Raw genomic sequence first — 12,838 nt, 5'->3', positions numbered from 1 at the left:
TCTAAGTGCCTAAGCCCGCCACTGATAATATAATATGTGTTTTGAGCTGTATATACCAGGTTTATGAACTATACACGACAACAGCTGACCATACTATTTGGCAATAAATGTCGCTTTAGCCTCACTAAGTTTTTGCGTTTCAAGACGTTAATACATAAACCTAGTGCGACTGAAGTAATATTAATTTATTGCCAAGATTCAACGATAATACGAGTAAGAGATGCAATCATCAACATTTGTAGAGTGATTGAATTAGATCCCCTCAGGGCGTCCTGAGCGAAATTTACCTAATAGTTACGTTTCTAGCATTTTATTGGAAAGATTATATACATTTAAGTAGATAAATAATTTAAAACATAAAAAATACATTTTAGACTCTCTTTAGATTAAAATAATCATTATAATAATCATCGATGTTCCTTAAATTAATATAATTCTTAGCAATCTGAAAAAAAGTACTACCTCGACAATAACCTATTTTCATTCCTCAAGGCCCCTGAACTATTCTCTACTAGATTCTTTAGCCCTATGATACATCCAGGTCTACATTTGCAAGATATGTATATCTATTGTATTTTGATATAAAATATAATAGTTCGATTTTTAATAATTGTCATCGAATAGTTCAAAAATTAAAAATAAATCGTCCGTAGAAAATATCATAGATTCTGAAATATAAAAGCATAACAAGTCGACTAATTCACAAACTATAGGTATGCAAAGAGGTACTTAAATGTGGATTATCAAGCTAAATGAACAACATAAACATAATAATTGTTTACGTAATTATTCAAGTTTTAAAATCTGTTAATACAAACCTTCACTCTGTAGAGGCGAGGCCATATGATATTATTAGGATCGGACATGGTCGAAAAATAAATATTTATGTATATACTAGTATAATATAATATTATTATTATAGTACTTAGGTATATTGTACTCATCATTTCTACATTGTCCACTCACCTTATTTTAATGTTTTTAAATAACACGTAATTTCTCGTCACTATTTTTATAACAACCACAACTCATCGTACTCGTACTATATATTATACTGATCTTATTTATGTTACTTATTTTATATTGACAGGTACCTACCCATATAATATTGGTATATTTGGACAGGTGTGTATATATGTATGAATGTTTACCAACATGTAGCCTGTTACGTTAATTTTAGTTTTAATTAAAATTATCTTATCGTGTTACCATAATAAAGAATTATACGTATATTTCTAGAACCAATTACCTGTATTATGTAATTAGGCGTCCACCGCAGAGAATATTAGTTGAGTATTTCCTACTAGATCAGATTGAATTTTATGAAAAATACTTAATGACGTCGGAGTATTATAATGATATCGTACCAAAAACCTTAGAAATGGAAAATTTCACCCTTAAAAATATGTGGCAATAATCTTCAGAACCTTTTTAATCACAGCTGTTTTTAGATATTAACGTATATAATTCTGTTCAACATAGCGACCACATTATAATATAACTTAATCAAAACGGCTCTTCATTTCATAGATAATGTATATCCTTATAAACATAAACTTGGGTATCAAAATAACTACAAACTGCAAATATATGCATCCATAGGGTAGCTTAAAATTAATATTCTAGTTGATTTCTTTAACTTTAATAAAATATTCCTAAGATGTTTTTCATTATGAAATATAATAGTAATCTGCACATATTATCTTTATATATTTTTCTTTGTATAGGTGTTGGTCCTGATTAATTCAATTTTATACGCATTCGAAGGAGGTAAAGTTTAACAAATGGGTATTCCATATACCTACCGATAATATATCGTACCAATATCACTCTATGGACAGACGAGGTTCCAGTTAAAATTAGAAAAGATTGTTGGAAACATATAGACATAATAAAAACAAGATATTCAATATACTTAATTACAAGTAGCAGATAAATACCTGCTATAAAGCTATATCATGTTTAAGACTGACAAGGTTGATGGAAGAGACATCTCCCATGGATATACTTATAGGGCATGATGCGGCAGTAGATATGGACACGACACTGTTTAATTAAAATTGATTTATTACAATAATATTATCGGGTAATGTAATTAGTTAAGACCAAGTTCTGGTAAAAATCTTCAATAGTAAGTAACGCAATCAAAGATGAAACTAAATTAGAAACCTGGGATTAAACTTGTTTTCCTTTTTGCCTCAAACATAGATACAATTTTATCATATTATTAGAGAATTTTAATAAACGCTAAATTTCTATTAAACATGCATTTTTAGCGATTTCCCTTGGTACTGTATATGCTATGAATTGGTATTTTGACATTGTATTATTATTATTAAATGTTGTTGTACCTACACAGAATTGACATAATATTATATTAAGTCCCGTTTACATGATTCATTTTTGACGATCATCGCGAAGGAATCATCCCCAGTGACCCGTGTAAACGCACATTCATCAACGAATCATCGAAATTGATCACCCAGAATCAAAAGTGAATGAAGTTCAACTTGTTCTACTTTTCGATCATTTTGTGTTCACTGCGGATGATTCCAAAAGTTCTGCACATGCGCACTGCGCCCTGAGAACTGTCATAATATACCCATGATATTACGTCGCATTAGACGTCATGTATAATACTAGGTATATTAGTCTATGGTTTTATCCACCAAAGTTTCTTTTTCCTATTCCTCTTTCTCTCGATGAAATTTCTGCATTCATATAACAAACAATCACAAATTGGTTGAATTCCATCCTGCAGCGTAATTTCACTTGACGCCATTTTGGATGAATTTAGTGACACGTGTAAACAAAAAATGAACGCTTGCATTCAATTCACTGCGGATAATCATCAGCAGTGACTCGTCTAAATGAGCCTTTACACGATATATTATGATTAAATAATTTAAGGAGCTTATTTTATATGAATAATGATTTATATGGTTATTGGTAATTTAAAAATAAACGATGTTTTGCTTTCGGTTTTTTTGTAAAATCAATTTTAATACCCACTTGAATCGAATCGATCTTTTTGTGAGAATCGAACATCCCTACAGAAAAAAACATTTACATGTAGGTATTTAGGTAGTTCGCGTTTCAACATCGACCTTCATAATATTATATCGTGCAACTGCAAAAGTTTTATTTAGCAACACAACTACACAAAATAACCGTTCGTACCTACATTATTATGAAAGTTCAATGTCGACATGCAATCGGCTTACACGAAATATTATTGTTCTGTGCATAAAAAAAATAACACCAACGTATAGTTTACTTATCAATGCGATCAGTTTGACTTGTTTCCTGAAACCCCCAACAAAATGGAATGTAATAATACTATGTATTCACGATTTGAAATGTTAAAATGTCGACAAGGGATCAAACACGTTAGATGCCTCCGGGAGAACCGGGGCATAAGAATGCAACACATACACGAAGACGTTGATGTTTTTGTTACAAGCACAAGAGAAGGAGGCGAGAATGTATAAGTGCATCTAATGATAGTAAGCAGGTAATAATATTTTTTTAGCCACGTACCTTCATACAATTTGCTTTATCAATTATTTATCGCTTATTCTGCAGCATCTTTGCGTGACAAGATTATTATTGTACCGTATGCTATAATATAATAAGTTGTTTATTAGTATATGTGTCACTTCAACAATAACCATCGAGTAATAAACCAATGGGTTGAATAATCTAATATGTATAATTTATATTAAGTACCCTGTACACTGGTTTCTGGGCTGCCCTTCCTCCTTCTTTCCCCAAAAACCAATCGAGGTTGACAGATTTAGTTAAATAGAAGATATTAAAAAATATAATAATGTAGTTTAGTGTTGGCGAATCTTTTTACGTAGGCGTGCCAAAATTTCCCAAATATTATTTATCAACTGTCTGACGTGCCGAAAAGTTTTTCAGGGGAAAAATAGTTTTTAAGAATCCTATTTAAAAATGATGATAGTCTAGATATCAGTCACAGAACATATCACACATATGTATAGATTTAGGGTAAGAGGTACAATCGTGGGCCACCCTCCAGTGATGGGCCACTCAGCAGTAAAACACAAAAAATAGGTATTTAAAAACCTAAGTTATGGGTATTTGTTCCTATATGTGACTCACAACATCATATACTTCGGTTCTAGCACATTATTTCCTGTATAGGTAGCAGGACTGACCCTATAAGTGACCATTTTGTATACCAAGTCACACGTTTTGCATTTTGTCAGACAATTGCTTAACTTTTTGTTAAGGAAATAACATACTTTGGAAGGTAAGATCTCTTTAACTATATTACTAATTATACTTTTTATTTAATAATCGTTATGCTGGATATTCAAACATATAATTATGTTAAGTCTACGACTATTTTAAATTAAAATGACACATCTAGCTGGGTGGCCGTTTACTGCACTAAATATATGTAGCAGTTGTATGATGGGCCGGGCTGGCCCATGACTGAAAAAATGGTTTTTTACTTTTAGTTAACTTTTTTATGCTGAATACAATATTTATAATGCACTATGGTACCTGCCGTTTTTATTTTTATGTTATTTTAATTTTAGACAGTCGTTGGCCACGTGGCCGATCACTGAATTTGTACTGGCCGATCACTGTATTTAGAAACATTTAACTTCCCATTTCTTTCAGAATATCAAAATACTGAATAATTTAAGTTTAAATATGATGTTAAACTATAGATGATGCTGTTGCATACTTTTATAAAAATGGGGGATCACTATGTGAAGTTGCAAAAAAAAAAATCGGAGTGCCACCATACACAATACATTGGAAATATTTTCTATCCAAATCTGGTTACTCTGTGAATAGAGTTTCCTATATTATTTATCGAAAGGCATAAGTCACATCTTATCTACCAAGTTAGTGAGCTTTGTCTAAAATTGTATTTGAAATAAATCTTATAGCACTATAATCCTAATGCATCTAGGATTCTTCAGCCTATAGATATAACTGTTTTCCCTCCAGTTAAAGCTGCAAAATATCGCAAAATGCTGTTTTCTTCCTTAAAGATTTAACGAATGTAGTGGGCAATTAAACAGAAGAGAAGCTTAAAAATATTCAAAATACTAGCTGACGTAAACAGATAAAACATTTTTGTACCATACCTACCGATTGCGGAAAAACTTAATCAAATTAAGTCATTATCTGACAACAGCAAGAGCATAGAAAATATAACCCAATTAAATGTATCTAACGTGTCAGTGCCGTCAGAGAATGCAACATGGAAATAGATACTGAACGCATGGAAGAAATAAATGAACATATGGTTAATATATCTACAGTTCTAATTCAAACATTATCATGGCCTCAGATACCAAAAATAAACGATAAACATGTTTAACAAAGAGTTCCATTCGCCATCACTTTGCAAAAATATAGAGATATTTAAGATCAAAAAATGGAAAACAAGAAAAGTGCAGAGGAAGATAAAAAGAATAAAGGCAAAAACCACACATTTTAATGAGGCAATTGAAAGTAGAGGCAATCAAAAATAATAAAGTTTAAAAAATGGCGGCCAAAATCGTTGTGCGATTTGTGAAATAATAATAAAACATCTTATTAAATTAGAATGTTCAGTATATAAAGATAGCTTCCATTCAAATTGCGTTCCAAAATCTCAGCAGGTCCATGTCCCAATTGAGATTGATGTTTTATTTAGTGACTCAGGTGATGAAGTATTCAACAGATAGGTCGATAATTTTCTAAGACCTTAGAATACACTCTCTGTCACTCTATCCTCTTTTATTACATCAACGGTGAGATAAAGGAGTATGTTTGTTGATTATATCATAAGATTAGACACTTTGATTCAATATTTTATTGAAAAGTAAGCCTTAGTTGTTTAATTTATGCAGAAAAAGACGGGTGGCCCATCACTGTCTGGAAAGTGGCCGATCACTATCTGAGCGTGGCCCATCACTGTACTTTTTGCGATTTTTTTCATTTATATTTTTTGTAATAACCATGTTTGGTATTATAAAATATGTACACATATATATCAATATACATGCTTTGTAAACACGAAAAAAAATTGCATTTCAATAAAACCGCATTAATAAGCTTGTGTTGACCGATCAAAGCAATCCATTCGCTTAACTGGCCCATCATTGTACCTCTTACCCTATCACTTTTCTCAATTACACCATACATTTCGGTCTACCAATTTTGAAATTGTCTGCCAGAATTACACCAAGTTTTTGTTTCTTATTTCGTCTAGCTATTTTCCGTGGGTAGAAATTGAATGGTTTGTTGATGTACTATTTAGTTTTATTTTTTTGTCCACAAATATTGACACCAGAATTGCTTCGATCAGATGAGGCAATCTCTCGCTACAGTGGTCTCAAGCATTGTAAATCTATCAAAACTAGTGGTTCGGGGCGCGGCATCTCCCGCCGCCTGATGAGGTTAGTGCGATAGTATTATATTTGACACATAAAGCCAAAGAAACGACCAATGCAATGATATATTTACTTTACATTAAACGTAATGCTTATTCTTGAAAAGTATTTGCCTGTTATTTTTTCTCTTCAAACGCGTGCCATGGAAAACCAACTCGCGTGCCATAGGTCCGCCACCACTGATAGTTTGTAGTGAAATATATATTGTGAAATATATTTATATACATTGTATCTAAAATGAAATCTACCAAGTACCTTTAATGCTAACTGCGTTACATAAAAAAATGTTGAAGTAAAGTATAAGTAATAAAGTTGGTAAATCTTAACAGACTTAATATTATGAAGAATGGTTATTGGCAATTTGTTGAACGTATATGCTACACCTACAAATTGAAAAACCACCATCTCGATAACCTAATGCTACTAATGCAACCACGGAATTCGAATTCGCGTGGATTTGAATATGCAAAATGCGTTCTGTTCACTATACACATAAATATGTCTAATAGTATTTCTTTCAAGTTATGAGGATTAGACCACAATTACTTTAAATAACTATTATACAAAGATTTTTATTCCAATTTAGGTACTTATAATTAGTACCTATATTATATAATAATAATTGTGTTACTATTAGATACTTCAACTATAAATATATCGGTTAATGTATACATTCTGCATTTTGAATACATAATATGTATTATAAGCTAAAGAACTTAATACAATATAGGTATCTGTGCCTACATACGTAAAATACGTGAACATAGAAAGAGTAAAAAAATGTTTAGTTAAATTGACCCAAAATTGAGTGTAAAGATTAAGACAGGCGATGAACGATAATAAAAATGATGGTTATAAAACTAATCAAAATTTTGATGTTATACGTGCTTATGTTATACATTGAGATTCGCATCATTTGTATGTCTAAATAATAGAAAAAGTTTTCTTAAGCGATGGCAATAAAACGTTTTCCTAACCATTAATGTCAAATTAAATAATTTTATCCGTTAAACCGCAAACCGAATCGAAACGTTAGTCGCTCGACTGTCACAAAACGTTAAAAGAAAGTTTAATAACTAATTGTTTCACTTAACTATAACTGTAATAATTATTTCGTCGATTGTTTAGTCGCAAACAAGTAAGGACAGTATATTTATAATTTGACAGTCATATGAAGTTGAAATGTTAATAATTAATTTATAATACCTGATTAATTAGACGTTAAACGAAGGCAGTAATATTAACTTATATGTATAATTAGCATCGCGTATTGTACAAACTCACAATTAGTATAATTAAAACTGTTTACTTTGTTAATATATATAAAATATATGTAAAATAATTATAAACACACCATTTATTACTCTACGAATATTTTATAGATTCGATATCATAGTTATATACGGGCACAACTAGAGTTGAGTTTCGGGAATTTCCCGAAGGGAATTCTCGAGAAATTTTCGAGATTTTCCATCCCGAATCTCGAGAATTGAACTTTTTAACATTTCGGGAAATCCCGGATCTCGAGAATCTTTTCTCGGGATTCGGGATTTCTTTATTATCAAATATTAATTAAAAAAACGATTTTTTATATGAAAAAAGTGGACAGAAAACACAAAACGTTCAAAGACTGATCAGTGCATTTAACACAATTAAGCTAACGTCGACTCAAAATGAGCGCAATTTTTTCAACACCAGGGATTTTTGTGTCTCAAAAGCGTATGCGATTGTCAGACGCAGCGGTTGACAGTCTGTGTTTTTTGAAATTATATTTTAATAAGTAATGTTACAGGTTTTTTTTTAAATTTTCCGATATCTCGAGAATTTTTTTCTGGCAATCCCGAATCTCGAGAATTGAAAATTTCATCATTTCGGGAAATCCCGAATCTCGAGATTGAGATTTTCTCGGGAAATACCCAACTCTAGGCACAACTAAAAAAATCAAGTTAATGATGCCATTCGATGTCAAAAAATTCATGAATGTATCAAAAGATCGTATAACCCTTTCTGGGATTAATTATTATTCTAAATATATATGGAAATAGCTAGGTTGATTCTTGATTTGATGATACCTACAATTTCTTTGAGTGTAAATTCTACTATTTAGATTAAATAAAAAAATCATTTATCTAAAAACTCAAGGTCTTTCAATTGAAGTCAATCATTTTCAAACGACATTATCTCTGAGAAAGGTTTTTTCACCGTTTTGATATAATATACCTATCTAATATGTAAAAGTCATTTATGAGACATGGAAAGGCGTTAATAATTTTTGCCATATTGCTACTCGTATTTATTATTATTTGCTATTTGTAGATTGAAATATAATATAATGCATCAATAATAGGCAAATACAATCATACCTACTTTCAGAGAAGTTTTCCCTGTATTTATACAATCTGGTTTATTCGCTGGATATGCTAATATTATTCTGGAAATTACCATTTTGCACCGGAACTACTCTGGATAATCGATTTTATACTAATTTGTGTGGTTTTATATTATATCCGTGTATGGCGTGAATATGTTCATAAGTCTTAAACATAAATTCTCACGTAGCTATTTGATTTGTATACTTTAATATTCTTGGTAAACTAAGTGAACGAATTATTGATTTCAATAGAAATCGGATCGAATGTTGGCTTGCAGTAGCGCACCCAGGGGGGGGCCAGGGGGCCTTGGCCCCCCCCAAAATATGAAAATCATCAGAATGATTTTACATATTGAAATCGAAAGCCAATAAACTATACCTTGGGCTTAGACAAACAACACGGCAAAAAATGATTTGTAATTCTCCAGCACCCTTTTTAGTAATATTTCTTAGATTTTAATTTCTAATACAAAAATTTCGAAACACTAATGTCAGGTTTTTTTAGAAACCCGTTCCCTAATGAAATTCTCGGTGTCCACCCGAATTCCGGAGTGGTATAGGTCATGGCTGGGGAGGGTTGACAGGTCTAGCCTGGGGGCCCGGGCTGTGGGGGGCCCGGCGTGTCGGGTTGACCAGATAAGTGAGATAAACACATATCATAAATTAGCTTTAATAGTAAAAAAAGTCGCCTGCGGCGCTATTATACTTCATGACTATGAAAATTTTAATTTATATAAATGTCCAATATATTTTCTGATTATTATGTGTCGACAGCTCCATTATTAAAGTAGATGACGTACTGAAAATTGCCAATAATTCACTGCATAAGTACCCTCAATTTGAACTAAAACACAATTTGAAAAACGTTAATGTAGTGTTTCACACTGCCTTTAATCTAGGCGGTGGATAGGAGGCCCGTCAAATACCCTAGCCCAGTGGTCGTCAAACTCATTAGTCAATAGAGCCAAATATCAACAGTACAACGATTGAGATTTCTTTTGAGAGCCAAATTTCTTAAACTTAAATTATATACGTAGGTAGTTTAGTTAAAGTCCTAATTAAATTATATGTAGGTACACTGAATAAAACTGAATATCATACGTAATAATGATCTTATTTATTAATAAAAATTAAATTGTAAGTAAGGTATCCATACAATTGAATCATGACAATGACTGACAATTTCAATGTGAATAATGGCCTTGCATCTCCTTGTAAAGTTTGGGTACCTTAGTCAGGTTCGTATGTTGTTGATTTAATTTTAAGCACGATTCCAGGTTCTCATCAATAAATCGATTTCTCAATTTACTCTTGATTTCCTCTCTTGGAAATCTTTTTACTAACCACAAAACTTGCAATATTAACATTGTTGAAAGATTTTATTCAGTACCTAATTAAATACAGAACTTTATTTTTCTTGACTCTTCTCCTCAGCTGCTTTCTTCCTTGCATCATCGACAGAATATTTAGCGCAAAATTACTAGTTTTTAGTTGTAGTATCTCTCTAAATTTGAATGCGTCAATTTTTCCCGACACATAAATACAGGTCGGGAAGCCATTTAAGTTTTGAATAAACGCGAAGTCTCGGTCTACTCAACATTACATTTACGGTTATCCTCTTCCATTTTCTTTGCTTCTTCTTTGTAGCCATGTCAAATATGACAGAGAGCATCTGTGGCAGAGCCGCACTCAAAGGGCCAAAAAGCCGCAGTTTGCCGACCACTGCCCTAGCCTGAGGGCCCGTTTTAGGATGTGGGGGCCATGGTGTAGGTACACCGAGTGCAATAGACAAAAGACCGATAAACGAGATATAAGGCTGTGTTGTATTGAGTAGGTTGTGTATAATTTAAAGGCAATAATACTTTTTTTGTCCATTTTCAATTAATATGTTGGAACCTAAATATTAAAATACCAAAAATCTGCAACATTCTGCGAAAAGAACGACTACACCCACTACGGTGGTGGTGTAAATCAAAAGAACATTTTTTTCGGTGGAATTCGGAATAAATATTGTATTGTTGTTTTAATTTAAAACATAATTTTTTTTTTAGTACTTATTCCACTTTTATTAAATAGATAAGGACCGGTTTCGTCCGCCTCAGAGGGACATTTTCAACTAGTTGAAAATGTCCCTATGTATATCGCCATGTATTGTGAAAATATGTAAAAATATTTATATGAAGAAGAAAAAGAGTCTATGGGACTAATTTACATTCTCCTTCTTGGGCCCCCCCCAATAATAATTCCTGGGTGCGCCACTGTTGGCTTGTATTATATTTCAATGTATATACCTATATTTGGATAAGGAATAAAGCAAATAATATCATATTATTATAAAAGTTTCATCAGCAGCAGAATTTTATTTAGTATAATTTTTTATTGGCTTTTTGATTGTTCAGAATATACCTATGTAGGAGCAATATAACAGCAGTCAGAAAATCATAATAATAATATTGATTGAAAGGAATATAAAAATGTGAAGTGATATTTACGGAGCCAAGATTTTGGTAGATTGGGGATAGAATCGAAATCTCGATTGCCGAAATCTTGTAGGTAAGACTAAAATCATGAAATCCCGAATGCCGAAATTTTGAAGGTTTAAATTCCAAATGCCGAAGTCACGAAAACTAAAATTTTCCATACAATCCACTTTATAAGTAAAATGGATCGGCTACTATCTATTTACTTATATAATTGTATCTTCAATCCGTTACCTCATTACTGAGAATGTTGATTACTGAGGAAGTAAGACCAAATCCTGTAAGTTTTATAAATAAACACATTGCAAAATATTTCGAAACTAATATTTTCATAAGTAAATAACAATTATTATTGAAAATTAAAGTTTACTATTCCCAAATCTCTTCAAAAATATTAGGTAGGTACTCGCTGAAAAATAATAATAAAAATCAATTTAACTCAACGAAATATTCAATGCTAACCATCCTCAGTAAAGAGACTAAATTCAAAGTTTTCAAACTAAATTTTAAGTTATCTACCAAATTTTACATTTTAAAGAGTAATTATGATATTGTCCGGAGCCCGGCAGATTTCTATTGCGCAATTATACAACTAAGCGACTTAATGTGTAATACCTACCCATTTAAAAAAAAAATGAATCTATTTAACCTCTATTATTTTTATTTGGAATAGAAAAATATAGTAATTATGACCATTCTTACGGAAAAAGCGCAATATAAAAGATTTACATCAAAATACATAAATATTGTCTTATTCCAAAAAGTTTAAGTACATAATTCATAAAATTCTAATTTCCCAGAGAAATTTACTCGAACGGCGCAGCGAAAGTTATCGCTGCTGTTGCAAAGTTCGTCGTCTGGCCGTTGGCGGCGAGTAACGGCCGTTAATTGGTGACGTCACGTGCGACGCCTCCCCGTTCCCGACGCCAACGTCGTCTGCCGACAACGATATCGTTACTCTTTAACCTCTCACACACGAAATTCCTCACAATTAATATTTTGTTTACCATAAGGCTACATAATATGACTCGAAAGATTTGGATAATAATATTATGTAGCATTTAGGTAGATAATAATATTATGCTACTTGTAAAATTTCAGAGCCTATAAGAGGATACAAAGGAAAATAGTATACATATTGACAACTTGGTTTATTAATTTTAAATTAATTTTATCCGGTCTGGACTAATGCTTACATGTAAACTATATTGGTACTCTTTGTAGGTATAATAACATAGCCATGCTAAACAAAATAGAATAATAAGTTAAGACTATTCACTAGTCGCAAAATTATATACTTACGTATAATACGCAATCGATGCAAATGAGCAAAATGTAAAAAAATGCATATTTTGTGTTACATAATCTATAAATTTAAGCTAATCATCCATTTTTATCGCTATTTTCGTTCTGGGGCGTCTACTGATTGTGATGATTTCCTTTTCGAGTGCAAGCTTAGAATTTTTAAGTAGAGTTTTTGAAACTATCTAAAAAGCCAGATAAATAAATTGCTACAGAAAGCCGTAAGTACTGTCATTTTGTCGGACTTGGTTCAACTACGT

At 31.8% G+C, this 12,838-nt stretch overlaps 1 protein-coding gene across 6 annotated transcripts in view; it reads right to left on the bottom strand.

Moving 5' to 3' along the window:
* Positions 1-12,838, bottom strand: part of LOC147078201 (uncharacterized) — a 73,766-nt gene that overhangs the window by 22,545 nt on the left and 38,383 nt on the right. Inside the window, exon 1 of one of the 6 annotated variants that reach the window (XM_085940035.1) lies at positions 967-1,057. The exons of the other annotated variants lie outside the window; for them this stretch is intronic. The gene's annotated coding sequence lies outside the window, so the exon portion shown is untranslated. Of the gene's footprint in view, positions 1-966; positions 1,058-12,838 lie in introns of those variants that run through there. 6 annotated transcript variants of the gene reach the window in all.

The sequence above is a fragment of the Rhyacophila brunnea genome, unplaced genomic scaffold (genome assembly GCF_057557595.1).
Source record: "Rhyacophila brunnea isolate RB1 unplaced genomic scaffold, BYU_Rbru_1.0 scaffold_12, whole genome shotgun sequence".
Lineage (NCBI taxonomy): Eukaryota > Metazoa > Arthropoda > Insecta > Trichoptera > Rhyacophilidae > Rhyacophila > Rhyacophila brunnea.
The sequence above is the reverse complement of the archived record's forward strand: the minus strand, read 5'-3'. Positions and strand labels throughout refer to the sequence as shown.